The following is a 16,688-nucleotide window of genomic DNA, read 5'->3' as shown; positions in this document are numbered from 1 at the left end:
TGGTCAGAGATGGACAGGGCTGGAAAGTAAGGAGAAAGAAAGGAGGGTTCTTTGCCGTTCCAGCTCTGCGTTCTCAATTGCAATGTGCAAAGTGAAAAGGAAATTTTAAAAGTCAGAGAGACCAAAGCTGAGCAGGGAAAGAATCAGAAAAGTGGTACAGACTGGCTGGCTGGGATGTTTTAGGGTTTTGTTGAATGAGAGACTCTGGGTCAGCTGGAGGGTTGTAAGGTAGGAAAGGGAAAGGGGAATTTTGAAAACAGAACCACTGGGTTATGAATTGGGTTTGCTTCAAGAAACACAAGTGAAAACTGAAATTCCTTTTTATGTAGTTCGGTTGCTATACTATGCATTTTTAAAATGTGAATCTCTGAATAGACTGGGTCACACAGGGCTCAGGGTTTATTCAGATTTTCTGAGGCAAACTACTGACTGATTAGAAATGTAACCTTATCATAGTAAATGCTTTAAGAACTGCCTGAAATCTTTAGTCACATCAGGGCTTTAATACGTGTTATTCTAGTAACAAAAACTCATGCTATTAGGAAATATTTATGATATTGAGTTTTCTTTCAAAGGTCTTTGTTATAATGAGATTTGAAGGTATAGCTTTTCTAGAACTATATCTTTGTTACTTAAGATCCTTTTGAGTAAGATGATGTTAATTTTTAAGATGTCAGTTTGGGGATAGCAAGCTTTAGAAAGTAAAACAGACAGCAGAAAATCAAAAAACAGTAATAACTCCAGAAATAACATATACGTACATCCACACACATACACACATACACTGATAATCTACACCTTAAACTTAATCATGAAAAAATAGATCTCTGAGACAGAGGTTCATAGCCCCTTGAGGCTCATCTATGCACCTATGTACTGAAAATCTGGCTCTCAAGATTGCTCATTGGTATGTTATTTTGAACGTATAATTTCATTCCTTGTATGTTTTTTTCCATAACCGTTGAAGACTGTTGGCTTCTTGATGGAAGCAGATCTTTTATTTCCTTATTATTTCCTACATATGTATAAAATGCTTTGCAGGCAGTAATATTCAGTAATTATTACTGATTAGTGAATTGGCAGTAAGTGAATGGTCCTTAGGTGAGTGCTTTCAAACCACTGTGCCCTACCCATACTGCCTGAGAGGCTCGTTTTAGGGACCAACCATTTCTATAGGCTAATCGATACTTGTAAGCCCAGGAGTGTCAAAAGAATAAGGGCCCATTTTGCAATAGGATCAGATCCTGACATGAATCCCTCTCATAAGGCCCCTTCTTGACAATCAAACAGCAGAAACCACATTCGTGAGGGTTTTTCATGCTTTATTATTTGTGTACTTTAGGCATCTCTTCCAACTCTTGAGGAATGTACTTAATAAAGTAGTTTTTCTTTTTCTTTTTTTTAAATTTTTATTGGGGTATAGTTGCTTTACAATGTTGTGTTAGTTTCTATTGTACAGCAAAGTGAATCAGCCATATGTATACATATATCCCCTCTTTTTTGGATTTCCTTCCCATTTAGGTCACCAAAGGGCACTAGATAGAGTTCCCTGCGCTACACAGCAGGTTCTCATTAACTATCTATTATATACATATTAGTATGTATATGTCAATCCCAATCTCCCAATTCATCCCATACCTCCTTTCCCCGCTTGGTGTCCATACGTTTGTTCTCTATGTCTGTGTCTCTATTTCTGCCTTGCAAACCGGTTCATCTGTACCATTTTTCTAGATTCCACATATATGCGTTAATATATGGTATTTGTCTTTCTCTTTCTGACTTACTTCACTCTGTATGACAGTCTCTAGGTCCATCCACATCTCTCCAAATGACCCAATTTCATTCCTTTTTATGGCTGAGTAACATGCCATTGTATATATGTACCACATCTTCTTTATCCATTCATCAATCTACGGACACTTAGGTTGCTTCCATGACCTGGCTATTGTAAATAGTGCTGCAATGAACATTGGGGTGCATGTGTCTTTTTGAATTATGGTTTTCTCCAGGTATATGCCCAGTAGTGGGATTGCTGGGTTATTTGGTAATTCTATTTTTAGTTTTTTTAAGGAAACTCCATACTGTTCTCCATAGTGGCTGTATCAATTTACATTCCTATCAACAGTGCAAGAGGGTTCCCTTTTCTTTGCACCCTCTCCAGCATTTATTGTTTGTAGATTTTTTGATGATGGCCATTCTGACCGGTGTGAGGTGATATCTCGTTGTAGTTTTGATTTGCATTTCTCTAATAATTAGTGATGTTGAGCAGCTTTTCATGTGCCTCTTGGCCATCTGTATGTCTTCTTTGGAGAAATGTCTATTTAGTTCTTCCGCCCATTTTTTGATCGGGTTGTAAAGTAGTTTTTCAACTATAATAGTAATACATGCTTACAGTAAAAATTTCAAAAGTACAAAATATAGATAATGAAAAGTAAAAGAATCCTCACTTTCCCATATCCTTGTCCTACTCCTCAGAAATAACAACTATTAATAATTTTCAATTCAAATATTTGCCATACATGTACATATACATACACGCACATCTATCTAGTTTGTTAGAAATAACAAATAAATAAATTAGTTTATTAAATGTATGAAAAATACACTTTCACAGTTTATTGTTTGAAGAAATTTTTCATTTATATGTTTAAGCTTCTTAGTCTTTTCTTTTGTGGCTTATGGATACTGTATCATGTCTTTTAGCTGATGAACATTTTTTTTAACTGCAAGATATCAATGCCTTATTCAGAAATTTCGATTCCAGTCACTGAATTTCTTCAATAAGGGAAAAAGAGAAATTATTTTTTAACAATCCAGGTATTCTAGAAAACAATTTTCAAGATTTCTTTTGTACTGTATTGGTATTAGTAGCTCATTTATTAGTCAAAATGGGTATGAGCAATGCCATATCCTTGGAAAGGCAGAAAAAGAGTGAAAGACAAATAAGAACAAGGGCAACAAATAGAAAACATTAACAAATAAGATAGATATTAATTCAACTATATCAATAATCATTTTGATCATCAAAGGTCTAAATGCACCAATTAAAAGACAGAACTCAAGAGCCACAAACTACTGTATCTGGACAGCACAGAGCATTCCCATCACTGCAGATGTGTTAAAGATGTATGTTAAAGAAAATATAGCAAATATGGCAAACTTTTAAATTGAAGTACAGCTGATTTACAATGTTGTGTTAGTGTACAGCAAAGAGATTCAGTTAGACATATATGTAGCAAACTCTTAACTGCAGAATCCAGGTGGTGGGCATATGTATCTTCATTGTACAATTCTTTCAACGTTTCTGTATGAAAATTTTTATAATACAATTATGAAGAAGAAAAAAAAGACAAATTGTCAGAGTGGATCAAAAAACAAGACCCAATTATATGGTGCCTATAAGGCACCCTCTTAACATAAAGACATATATAGATTAAAAGTAAATGGATGTAGGGAATTCCCTGGCAGTCCAGTGGTTAGGATTTGGTGCTTGGACTGAGGTGGCCTGGGTTCAATCCCTGGTCAGGGAACTAAGATCTTGCGAGCTACACAGCACAGCAAAAAAAAAAAAAAAAAAGTAAATGGATGGAGAACAATAAATCATGCTAGAACTAATTTAAAAAAGAAAATTAGCTATATTAGTTTCAGACAAAGCTGACTTAGAAGCAAGGAAAGTTATTAGGGATAAAGAAGGGCATTACATAATGATAAAGGGGTCAATTCTCCAAGAAGACGTAACAATCCTTAACATGTGCGCATCAAACAACAGAACATCCAACTATGTGAGGTAAAAACTATTAGAATTGCAGAGAGAAATCAATGATTCCATTTTCATAGTTGGAGACTAACACTTCTCTATCAGAAATGGAAAGAGGGCAATATAAGTTTAAATTCAAAGCAATATATAAGAAATTCAAAATAGTATAGTGCAGGCACAATACACAACTGCTGAGGGGCAAAGAAATGATTTGCTTTGGTCATGGTTAGTGAAAAGAAGTATTATTTTTATTATTTTTTTAATTTGGAAATAATTGCAAGCTTAGAGAAAAGTTGCAAAAATAGTACAAAGAGCTCTCATATACATTTTACTCACCTTTGCTAATTGTTACCATAACATTTTGCTTCATTATCTTTACCATTTTTCTCTCTCTGTCTCTGTCCCACTCTTTTATTCTCTTCTCTGTTTCTCTTTCTCTCAGTATATATTTTATTTTATTTATTTATTTATTTATTGCAGTACGCGGGCCTCTCACTGTTGTGGCCTCTTCCCTTGCGGAGCACAGGCTCCGGACGTGCAGGCTTAGTGGCCATGGCTCACGGGCCCAGCTGCTCTGCGGCATGTGGGATCTTCCCGGACCGGGGCATGAACCCATGTTCCCTGCATCGGCAGGCCGACTCTCAACCACTGTGCCACCAGGGAAGCCCCTCAGTATACATTTTATACTGAGTATATAAAACTTTTTCTAAGCCATCTGAAGTTATATACACCATATCACTTTACCCCTATATACTTCAGAGTGTATTTCCTAAGAATAAAGTCACTCTCTTAAATAACTACAGGATGGTTATCAACTTCAGAAAATTTAACATCAATACTTTACCATATAGGTATCAATTTTGTCAATTGACCAATACTGTCCTTTTTTATATATTTTTCCCTGTGTGGGATCATATATTGTATTTAATTGAGAAATATAACTCAATTTCCAAATGTCTGAGAAAAATTCCATGGAAATTCTTTTGCACCCACTTTTATTTTAATTCATCTTTGTCAGTAATTTGGTATCTGATATTTGACCTTAACTCCCTATAGATTGAAAGCTAATATCTGTGTCCATGTTAAATTGATGTGCTTGATACAAAAATTATCTTTTTATTCTACAGGTCACTTAGAAACTTGGAATTGCACCATGGGAGTTCGTAATAAAGTCTCTGCATCATCTTAAAATTCCAACTCTTGCTGGCATATTTTTCTTTGCAATTAGCTTTTGATACAAAGTGCATTGAAGTGTTTTTTCAGGTGTTGAGCTTTCTTAGAATCACATTGTTTGGCCATATTGTGGTTAAAAAAACAAGTATGTATCTTATGCTACTTCATTATGACTAGAAGATTGTTGGTTGGAGGATTTGGAGAATATATACTATTTCTGTGTCAGAGCAGACTGGCTTTGTAGGACATTTTACAAATGTTTAGCACTGAACATTTCAGAATGGTGGAGGAGGAGGCAATTTTCCAAAGTTTCAATCCGAATTAAATTAACCTGTCATCGATTGCCCTTACTATGTTCTCACATGGAAATATTTAAACTCATTTCAATAAAGCCTTAAAAGAAAAACAGGTCCGGGCTTTCTTTCAGTAGAATATAAGGACTACTAGGAAATGAAAATGATCTGGTCTTTCAACACATTTCCAAAATTCTGATTAGGCACATAGTTGAGCTTATAAATACATGTAGTAACAATTTGACCAAGTGAATGTAAGTATAAATTATACCACCTTATGGTTTTGATGTGTCACCTTTCTGCAGAACAGTTTTCTTTAACATGTGCCAAAACTGGTGTGTGATTTGTTGACTTTTGCTGAAAATGGTGGTGTATTCCGATGTGGTTTTGTAGCTGGGGAGACCAATGCAGCCTTTCCCACACTGGTTCAATTACAGCTGTAACTGAAGTTTACCAGTACACCTGCCACATTAGGTATATCCTCTGGTCCCTGGGTATACTGTCTAACTTCATAGGACTCTGCCCAGTTTTCTTTTGTCTAGCTCTGCTACTTGCAGGGGAACACTTTTTCTTTGTGGCTATTAATTTCTCTCCTCTTAGCATCTGCACATTTTCTTTACATGCTGCCTGAGGACTTTTACAAATGCATTGTGGACATATTGCCAGCTGTAGGTGGATGTCCCTCCCTGGGTCATGAACCATGAAGGTGTTTGATTTCATCTTTCTACACACACACGGGATGAGTTGGGGATTGGGGTCACCCTCTACCCCTGAATATCTGAAGAGCGCTTCTAAATCAATAGGTTGGCAGCGATGGGAAAAGCTTTCAAGCAGTCACCTGGGTCCTATGAAACAGTGTTGCTTCAGGGAGGGAAAACTCAGGAAGATCACGATGCTAGTTTTTTTGTTTTTTTTTTAACATCTTTATTGAAGCATAATTGCTTTACAATGGTGTGTTAGTTTCTGCTGTATAACAAAGTGAATCAGCTATACACATACATATATCCCCATACCCGCTCCCTCTTGTGTCTCCCTCCCACCCTCCCTACCCCACCCCTCTAGGTGGTCACAAAGCACCGAGCTGATCTCCCTGTGCTATGTGGCTGCTTCCCACTAGCTATCTGTTTTACATTTGGTAGTGTATATATGTTCATGCCTCTCTCTCACTTTGTCCCAGTTTACCCTTCCCCCCACCACCGTGTCCTCAAGTCCATTCTCTATGTCTGCGTCTTTATTCCTGTCCTGCCCCTAGGTTCTTCAGAACGATTTTTTTCTTTTCTTTTTTTTTTTTTTTAGATTCCATATATATGTGTTAGCATACGGTATTTGTTTTTCTCTTTCTGACTTACCTCACTCTGTATGACAGACTCTAGGTCCACATGATGCTAGTTTTGAAAACAAAAAGCATCCCTAGAAGCTGGGTTGAGGGGAGAGGGGAATGGGAGGATTCTGTATATTTTCCTACTCCTGGAGCGTCTCAGAGAGTCTTGGGAGACCTCTTGCTTTTTAGCCCAAGGAGAAGTGTTTAATCTCAAGACAAAATGCGGCTATTTACAAAATTTGCTGCTTTTCACCAGTAACTCAAAGTTATACATTTACAAATTGATTTTATTTTTTCATCTCATGAAAGTAATATATATTTATGTAACAACAAATTAAAGCAATTGAAAACAACAAAAAGGAGAAATAAAAACATAAAATTAAGACCTATAATCTTGCCATTCATTGATAACCATGATTGACATTTGGGCTTATACATACACTGTTATAATCTTTTTTTTCCTACATAAACATACGCCACAGCGTGTCTGCTGGGTATCTACTGTGGGGTGGGGGGGATGTACCTCCCAGCTGACTCCCTGCTGTCACCTTGCTTTCCACCTGCAGATCACCATCTACGAGGACTGGGGCTTCCAGGGCCGCCGCTACGAGTGCAGCAGCGACTGCCCCAACCTGCAGCCCTGCTTCAGCCGCTGCAACTCCATCCGGGTGGACAGCAGCTGCTGGATGCTCTACGAGCGCCCCAACTACCAGGGCCACCAGTGCTTCCTGCGGCGCGGCGACTACCCCGACTACCAGCAGTGGATGGGCCTCAACGACTCCGTCTGCCCCTGCCACACAATTCCTTACGTGAGTCTTAGTTCAACACGACTCATGTGAAAGCATCACTGATCCATGGCCATAAATTCCTGTTCATAAAAGTCAGTTTGTTTCAACTCAGGACTAGTGTTCACGGTGAAATAGCAAAGCCCAACTCTCAAGCATTTAACAAAACGTTGATTGCCTTTACTACACTCTCATATGGAAACATTAAAACTCATTTCAATAAAGCATTAAAAATGGGCAGATTGTTTTTAGGCACAAGAAATCACAACAATATAGCTTCTAAAGTTGAATTTGGAAGTATCTAGCTGATCCCTAATTTCTAAATAAAAACTACCTTGTTCAGTAAAGAAAAAAATCTATCTAGATCATTATTTCTTAATGAACACTGACAGACTATGGGAGAACAACATAAGTATAATCTATTCTGACTGTATTGGCGATTATTTTCAATACCTTCTTTATGACCTACGGATCTAGAAACTAGAACAGTTCGCTTGCAGGTGGCTCCTTGTATTCAGCAGTCATTATCAACTAGTTTTTCACAAGGGTCAGAAAAAGATCATTAATTAGGATTTCATGGGACATGGTCCTCACCAAAATGCTGCTTAATGTTTTTCAATCATGTGGAATTTGTATTTCTACATTCTGATGACACCAAATTATGTGTCATGACAAGCAGATTCAAGAAGTGAAACCAAAATTCGGCTGCAGAAATTTGCAGATGCAAAAAGAGGTACAAATAAGACAGAAATTTCTTTGAGGCAAGAAACTCAACTTACAAGTGACTTGGCAAAATGTTGGACATGTGGACTCAGAGTAAATATGAATTGTTGTACATGATGAGTACAAAAGTGACTTAAAAACAAGCTTGAGGGGCTTCCCTGGTGGCACAGTGGTTGAGAATCTGCCTGCCAATGCAGGGGACATGGGTTCTAGCCCTGGTCCGGGAAGATCCCACATGCTGCAGAGCCATTAAACCCAACTACTGAGCCTGCGCTCTAGAGCCCTTGAGCCACAACTGCTGAGCCCACATGCCACAACTACTGAAGCCCGCATGCCTAGAGGTGCCCCTGCTCACCGCAACTAGAGAAAGCCCTCGCACAGCAATGAAGACCCAACACAGCCAAAAATAAATAAATTCCAAAATAAAAATATTTAAAAACAAGCTTGAGGAGCTCAGCTCAGTGCTCTGTGATGACCTAGAGGGGTGGGATGGCGGGAGGAGAGAGGCTCAGGAGGGAGGGGATATATGTATACATATAGTTGATTCACTTTTTTCTACAGCAGAAACTAACACAACGTTGTAAAGCAATTATACTCCAATCAAAAAAAATACAAAGAAACCAAAACCAAGCTTGATAGGATTCAGTGATACACAGTCATAATGGTAAACGGAGTTAAAATCCTCTCTGCAGACTGAACTAAATACAGTTGTGACAGTTGTTTTTTTTTTAGAAAGGAATCCCTTTTATTGACTTTATTTCAATTCTTGTTTCTTCCACAGGATAGACCCCTGGTCAGGTCAGTTTTATTTTAATACTCTCCCTAATTTGTTAGAACAACCATGTAAGGAAAGGATACATATATGACAGGATGGTTTGAAAACCCTGCTTCATGAAGCTGCAGGCTGATTGAGTCACTTTTACTGACATCAAGGATGCCCACAACTTATTTTTCATCTTTGGTTTACTGTCACAACAGACTAGCTCTCACAGGATAAAGCTGTATGAGAGACATGGCTACGGAGGCCTGGTGTCCGAGCTCACAGAGGACTGATCCTGCATGCATGACCACTTCCAGCTCAATGAGCTCCACTCACTCCACATGCTGGAGGGCTGGTGGGTCCTCTGCGAGATGCCCAACTACCAGGGGTGGTAGTACTTGCTGAGGCCAGGGGACTAAAGGAGCTACCATGACCGGGGAGGCCTGGATGCCAAAGTCGGCTCTCTGAGATGCATCATCGATTTGTACGAGGCTGTGTTTTCCTTATTATAATCCACATAGAGTTGCACTAAATACACAGATTGTGTTCCTGGCACTAAGTGATTCTTGTTCATCTTAAATGATAACTGAATTTTAATAAATGGTGACCCTTGGCAACTTATCTGACCCTGAAGGTCAAGTGTCTTGAATGTCTACTTACTTCCTGCTGGTCAGGCAGCAGTAATTATGAAGTCCCCACTCATGTCACGGGAAGGAGGGAGAAACACTGTCTGCCTCTATGACCCACGATCTGAGGGAGAGAGGAAAGAAACATAACGAAAAACTATGAAACCCATATACAGGAGAAAATATAGAACCAGTTGTGGCTGGGATACCAAAGACAAAGGATTGCTGGAGAGGTTAGGGCAGCTGAAGTTTCAGATAAGATTAGTCAAGAAAAGCTGAGTGAAAAGAGAAGTTTTAAGCGGAATTCCCAAAGTAGAGAAGGTCAAGTACGCATGATGAGGTCATCTGGGAGGAGAAGTGTTAAATTAAGAGTTAAAGGACCTGGGGCTCGTTGCAACCAGAGAAAGCCCGTGCACAGCAACAAAGACCCAACTCAGCCAAAAATTAATTAATTAATTAATTAATTAATTTTTTAAAAAAAGAGTTAAAGGGCCTGAGTTGTTATCCTGCCTCTGCTACTTACTAATAAAATGCCCCTCAGTCTCAGGTAAACTAGGACGGTTGGTTACTCCACTTCCTAGCTTATCTCTTCGAGCAAGTCATTTCTTATTCTCTGTGCCTAAATTGCCTTATTGAAAACTACAGGCAATAATAAATTCCTGTCTCACTAATTTCCAGGATAACTATGATGAAAAGCTGGGGAAAGATTGTGAACACACTTTGTTATCTTTAAATGTTTGTACAAATATAAATGTAAGAAATTAATGTATTCTCAGGGTTTCCTCAAATTCAACAGTACAGTATAATCATCTTTATTTTGGACTCCAGTATGAACTTTTATCAAGATTCAATTATGGAAGACTCAACTATGCAGAGTGAAGTAAGAATATTTATAATCCTGCATACCTCTGACATTTCTTTCCACTAGAGTAGAGCTGCTCTCCCAGAATGCTAATTCTTTTCACAAATTTACATAAGCAAAAATAGTGCTCTGTCCCAGTTAACTTCTTTATAGGAATTGAGAAGCTAATTTTAAAATTCATATGGAATTGCAAGGGACCCAGAATAGCCGAAACATTCTTGAAAAAAGAACAGAGTAGGAGTACTCATACTTCCTAATTTCAAAACTTACAGCAAAGCAATAGTAATCAAGACAGCAGGGTACTGGCACAGGGTAGACATAGAGATGAATGGAATAGACTTGAGGGTCTAGAAATAAACCCATATGTCTATGCTCAACTGATTTTTGCCAAGGGTGCTAAGACCATTCAATGGGGAAAGAATAGCTTTTCAACAAATGGTGCTGGGACTACTGGATATCCAAATGCAAAAGAATAAAGTTAGACCTCCATTTCATACCACATATAAAAATTAACTCAAAATAAATCAAAGAACTCAAACTATCAAACTCTTAGAAGAAAACAGAGACACACATCTTTTTCTTTTTTTCTTTTGGCGGTATGCAGGCCTCTCACCGTTGTGGCCTCTCCCATTGCAGAGCACAGGCTCCGGATGCGCAGGCCCATCGGCCATGGCTCACAGGCCCAGCCACTCCGCGGCATGTGGGATCTTCCCGGACCGGGGCACAAAGCCGCGTCCCCTGCATCAGCAAGTGGACTCTCAACCACTGCTCCACCAGGGAAGCCCCATCTTTGTGATCTTTTATTAGGCAATGATATCTTAAATATGACCAAAAGCACAAGCAACAACAATAAAAAAATAAATTGGACTTCATCAAAATTAAAACCTTTTATGAATCAAAGGATACTATCAAGAAAGTGAAAAGACAGCCCACTGAATGGGAGAAAATATTTACAAACTTTTTATCTGGTAAGAGTCTAGTATCCACAATATATAAAAACTCTTAAAACAACAACAGAAAGATAAACAACATAATTTAAAAATGGGCAAGGGATTTGAATATACATCTTTATGAAGAAGATATACAAATAGCCAAGAAGCTACTGAAGATGTTCAGCATTATTAGTCATTAGGGAAGTTCAAATCAAACCACAGTAGGGTAGCACTTAATACCCACTAGGATGGTTATAATAATTTTAGGAAAAAAAAAACAGAAAATAACAAATGTTAGTAAGGACATGGAGAGATTGGAACTCTCATAAATAGCTGGTGGGAATGGAAAATGTTGCAGCCACCGTGGAAAACGGTTTGGTATTTCCTCAAATAGTTAAATAGAGTTATATGACTCAGCAATTCCACTCTGATGTTTATACTCCAAAGAATTGAAAGTAGGTGTTCAAACAAAAACGTATACATGGGGACTTCCCTGGTGGTGCAATGGTTAAGAATCTGCCTGCCAATGCAGGGGACACGGGTTCAAGCCCTGATTCAGGAAGATCCCACTTGCCGTGGAGCAACTAAGCCCGTGCGCCACCACTACTGAGCCTGCACTCTAGAGCCGACGAGCCACAACTACTGAGTCCGTGTGCCACAACTACTGAAGCCCGCGTGCCTCGAGCTCATGCTCTGCAACAAGAGGAGCCACCACAACGAGAAGCGTGCGCACTGCAACGAAGATTAGCCCCCGCTCGCCGCAACTAGAGAAAGCCCGCGCCCAGCAATGAAAACCCAAAGCAGCCAATAAATAAATAAATTTATTTTTTAAAAAAAGTATACATGAATGTTCATAGCAGCACTATTCACGGTAGCCAGAAGGTGAAAACAACCCAAATGTCTACCAGTGGATGATTGGACAAATGAAATGTGATATATCCAAACAATGGAATATTATTTGGCCATAAAAAGGAATGATGTACTGATACATGCTACAACATGGATGAACCTTGAAAACATTAGGCTAAGTGAAAGAAGCCAGTCACATAAGACCACATATTATAGGATTCATTTATATGAAATAACCTGAATAGGCAAATCTAGAGACAGTAAGTGGATTCATGGGTTGCTTAGGTATGGGGGATGGGTGGATAAAGGAATGAAAACTAAAGGGTACAGGACTTCTCACTGTGGGATGAGCATGCTCTAAAATTCACTGTGGTGATGGTTGCACATAACTGTGAATATACTAAAACCATTGAATTATACACTTTAAATGGGTAAACTATATGGTATGTGAATTATATCTCAACAAAGCTGTTTAAAAATAATAATGCCCGGCACAGAACCTTAAGTAATAAATAATCTTTTAGAATAAGATTCCTTCTTGCTGAAGGAACATATGGTATAAATTATAAATATGAAGATACACATATTACTAAACTGCCGTGGCTCTTACCAATACCAAATACACAGAAAGATTTGTTTTGCCGCCAGCTTAGTTAAACCATAGTGTGTTGTCCTTTGTTGGGTGACTAATGAAATATGAGCTCTGCTTTTTTTAAAAAAAGAGTAAAACCTAGGTGAGATGTCTCACTGAAAATAATTTTAAACTGAGGTTTTGTTTTGTTTTGCTTTAATCTAGTGAACTTAAGGGTTTAGAGAACAGCCTTTTATCTAAGAAAGCTCGGTGTGCCACAAGTTTTCTTCTCTATAAAATAAGGGGTGTGGACAAGAGGAGCTCCATGTTTCCTTCCAGCTCTGATTCTTTAAGACTGTATTAGGTTTCAACGTAGAGCATCTCAATGGTTACCAATGTAGGCCTTGAGGTCCATGGACATGGTTTCTGGCTTGGCCACCTAATGGCTGTGTGACCTTGAGCAAGTTACTTATGCTCCCTAAGCCTCAGTTTTCCCACTTGCATGTTCTTATGAGGAATAAATAAGATGCCTCCTGTAAAGAAGCTCAATAAGCAGCAGTCATCCCTCCATCAGTTTTACCTTGTTATGCTATATATATGGACTTCATAAAAAAGGGAGGGGGGCAAAGTAAATTAGCTATTTTCTAAAAAAAATTCTCTAATTCAAGGAAATGTGAAAATCCTCAATGTCCTTTTAATAGTCACCCATTACTGCTGTCTTAGAAGGCTACATATAAATCAGTGACACAGGGATTTAGGAACCCTTTGCAGTCAGTTAATGCTGAGATCCTAGAGCCAGGCTGAAGAAATCAGCCTGGCAGCAATCAGTCAATTGAAGAATCCACTAGAATTTACCAGAATTCCTGTTAAAGCCAAATATTTTCAAGGTTGGTAGGGAGAACAGGCTACTTTGGTGCTAGGCCCTTTGCAAGGTAAAAAAAAAAAAAAGAACGACATTGAACCTACTATGAGAAGTGTATAATTAGGGAGAATATAAGCTATGCATATCTGGAAACATAACCTCTAAAACAAGTCATTGTTATATGCAGAAACAATCAGTTTAGGCCTTCAAGGCTGACAGACCTGAGTTCAGTTCCCAGTGCCTCTACTTACTAGCTGTGTGTACCTTTTTGAATTTGTTTCTCATAGTGATCAGTACGTGATTAGACTTGGTCAGCTGGGGACCCTGGCTTGGAATGGGTGTTCAGAGAGCCTCCTCTGGCCTCCTCCAGATACAATCTTCCCCACAGGACAGGAATGTGTGCAACAACAGGGACATGCCCACACGTCTTCTAGACCACACTCCTTATACCTGGAGCTCCAGAATTTCCTCCATTTACACCCTTGCTTCCAAAATCTAAGAGAGAGTCTTCACTCACCCACCCAAGGACACTGGTACTCAAAGGGCAGCTGTTTGGGGGCATGGTCGGGATGCGGGGGTGGAGCTTGGACATGTGAGGGAGTGAGAAGTGAGGAGGGCGGTCCATGGGGTGGTGGAGGGGGCCTCTATTTATGCTCTTGCCCTGGATCTCTCAAATATTTGGGGAAGTACTGATAATAATTGTGCTGTGTTAGCTACATGACGTACTCTATATAAGATTCCTGGTACAATGTCTAGAACACACTAAACACTCTTCATACAGTAGGCTGTCATTATTAACTATTATTATTTCCATCATCATGAGCCAAGTGAGTGCTGTAAAGTTTGCTACAGGTTCAATCCTACCTACTTAAGTGAGAGCAGATGTGGCTTCCTTCAGCAGGGTCATGTCAATGATGTGCTGATGAACTCAAGAGGTTTCATCTGGGAGACACATAAGTGGTTACCAGAGAAAGAAGTCTGCAAACGCTTCAGGAAAACCCAGCTGACAAACTAAAACATTGGCATGGGGGAAGGGAGGCAGGGAGGGTAATGAACTATTTCCACAGAGCCTTCTAACAGGCCCCAGGTAACTTTAATGGCTCTTTTTTTTTTTTAAAGATTTATTTATTTTTGGCTCTGTTGGGTCTTAGTTGAGGCGAGAGAGCTGTTCGTTGCAGCACGCGGGCTTCTCTCTAGTTGTGGGTTTTTCTCTCTCTAGTTGTGGCACACAGGCTCCAGGGCACATGGGCTCTGTAGCTGTGGCACATGAGCTCTCTAGTTGAGGCACACAAGCTCAGTAGTTGTGGCACATGGGCTTTGTTGCCCCGCGGCAGGTGGGATCTTAGTTCCCTGACCAGGGATCAAACCCACGTCCCCTGCACTGTAAGGCGGATTCTTTACCAATGGACCACCAGGGAAGTCCCTTAATGGCTCTTAAATGAACTATTTTGTTTTTGAAAGAAACCAGGGTTATATCAGATCCATTCAAATATTTTGACATGCAAGTCTATGTATTTTGATATACGAGTTTGTTTAACCATGAGTTCCTAAAGAACTTTAAATGGTTTTTAATTTTTTTTTTAATTTTTTAAAATTTAAATGAGACCTGTCTTTTTTAAAACAAGTTTTGCACTTCTTTTTAAAGGAAAAAGAAAAAACTTGTATGTAACTTTAAACTTGGTATTCAAATATTTGTGCTAAAAGGCTCATTGGCTCAGTCCCTTAATCTCCCACATATTTTAGACTGGGGTGTTGGCTGATACTACAAAGAGACAGAACAAAGCATGTCTTGCAGCAACCGGGACCCAATGTCTTATTCCATTGACTCATCCATCTTCTAAAATGCAAGGAAGTGACTGGGGATCTCATTATTTTTCTTCACAAAAATGTTGCTCATCACCTTTTCTTTCATTTTTGTTCTCTTTCTCAGGCCATCTCTCCTTTAGCAGTTAAAGGTAAGTTCTAAGACCTTCACGGGAGAGCTCTAGTGGTGCTCTAACACCTCCCCTCCCCTCAGGAAGGCCTCCCTGCTGCCAGCCTACACCAGCCTGCCCAATTTCTGGGCCATTTTTACCTCCCTTCAAGTTTTCCCAGGTCACCAAGGACCAGACAGGAGTGGAGGCTATCAGAACCAGGGGACGTGGTAGAGGACTGAGTGGGAGAGAATGATGGCTGTGTCTCTGAACATCCACATAGGTGACCTCATGTGGGTGAGTTATTGTTCTCCAAAATAAAATCAGAATCATTTGCAATAAAATGGGCATCACTTGCTTAACTGTTTTTCTTGTTTCCAGGACTCTATCCATATAATTAATTAGTAAATAATCATGGGGGATAGAGAAGTGTGACATGGCCCTTACCCTTAAGGTTATTACCTTGTTGAAGACACTAAACCAGGCTGGGAAAACTGGACAGCTACATATAAACGAATGAAATTAGAACACTCCCTAACACCATACACAAAAAATAAACTCAAAATGGATTACAGACCTAAATGTAAGGCCAGACACTATCAAACTCTTAGAGGAAAACATAGGCAGAACACTCTATGACATAAATCACAGCAAGATCCTTTTTGACCCACCTCCTAGAGAAATGGAAATAAAACCAAAAATAAACAAATGGGACCTAATGAAACTTCAAAGCTTTTGCACAGCAAAGGAAACCACAAACAAGACGAAAAGGCAACCCTCAGAATGGGAGAAAATATTTGCAAATGAAGCAACTGACAAAGGATTAACTCCAAAGTATACAAGCAGCTCATGCACCTCAATATCAAAAAAACAAACAACCCAGTCCAAAAATGGGCAGAAGACCTAAATAGATATTTCTCCAAAGAAGATATACAGACTGCCAACAAACACATGAAAGAATGCTCAACATCACTAATCATTAGAGAAATGCAAATCAAAACTACAATGAGGTATCACCTCACACCGGTCAAAATGGCCATCATCAAAATATCTACAAACAGGGCTTCCCTGGTGGCGCAGTGGTTGAGAGTCCGCCTGCCGATGCAGGGGACACGGGTTCATGCCCCGGTACGGGAAGATCCCACATGCCGCGGAGCGGCTGGGCCCGTGAGCCATGGCCGCTGAGCCTGCGCGTCCGGGGTCTGTGCTCCGCAATGGGAGAGGCCACAACAGTGAGAGGCCCACGTACAGCAAAAAAAAA

At 39.4% G+C, this 16,688-nt stretch overlaps 1 long non-coding RNA gene and 1 pseudogene across 2 annotated transcripts in view; one reads left to right on the top strand and one right to left on the bottom strand.

Annotated features, from left to right (window-relative positions):
• The window catches only part of LOC307187756, a 75,771-nt gene that overhangs the window by 27,951 nt on the left and 31,132 nt on the right, over nucleotides 1–16,688 (bottom strand). The gene's annotated exons all lie outside the window — the stretch shown is intronic.
• LOC307188355 (gamma-crystallin A-like) lies at nucleotides 5,924–9,324 on the top strand (annotated as a pseudogene). Its single transcript has 3 exons — nucleotides 5,924–5,929; nucleotides 7,111–7,353; nucleotides 9,031–9,324. The product of its transcript is annotated as a gamma-crystallin A-like (transcript).

This window comes from Stenella coeruleoalba (assembly GCF_951394435.1).
Source record: "Stenella coeruleoalba genome assembly, chromosome: 6".
Taxonomy (NCBI): domain Eukaryota; kingdom Metazoa; phylum Chordata; class Mammalia; order Artiodactyla; family Delphinidae; genus Stenella; species Stenella coeruleoalba.
This window is presented reverse-complemented; position numbering and strand designations above follow the sequence as displayed.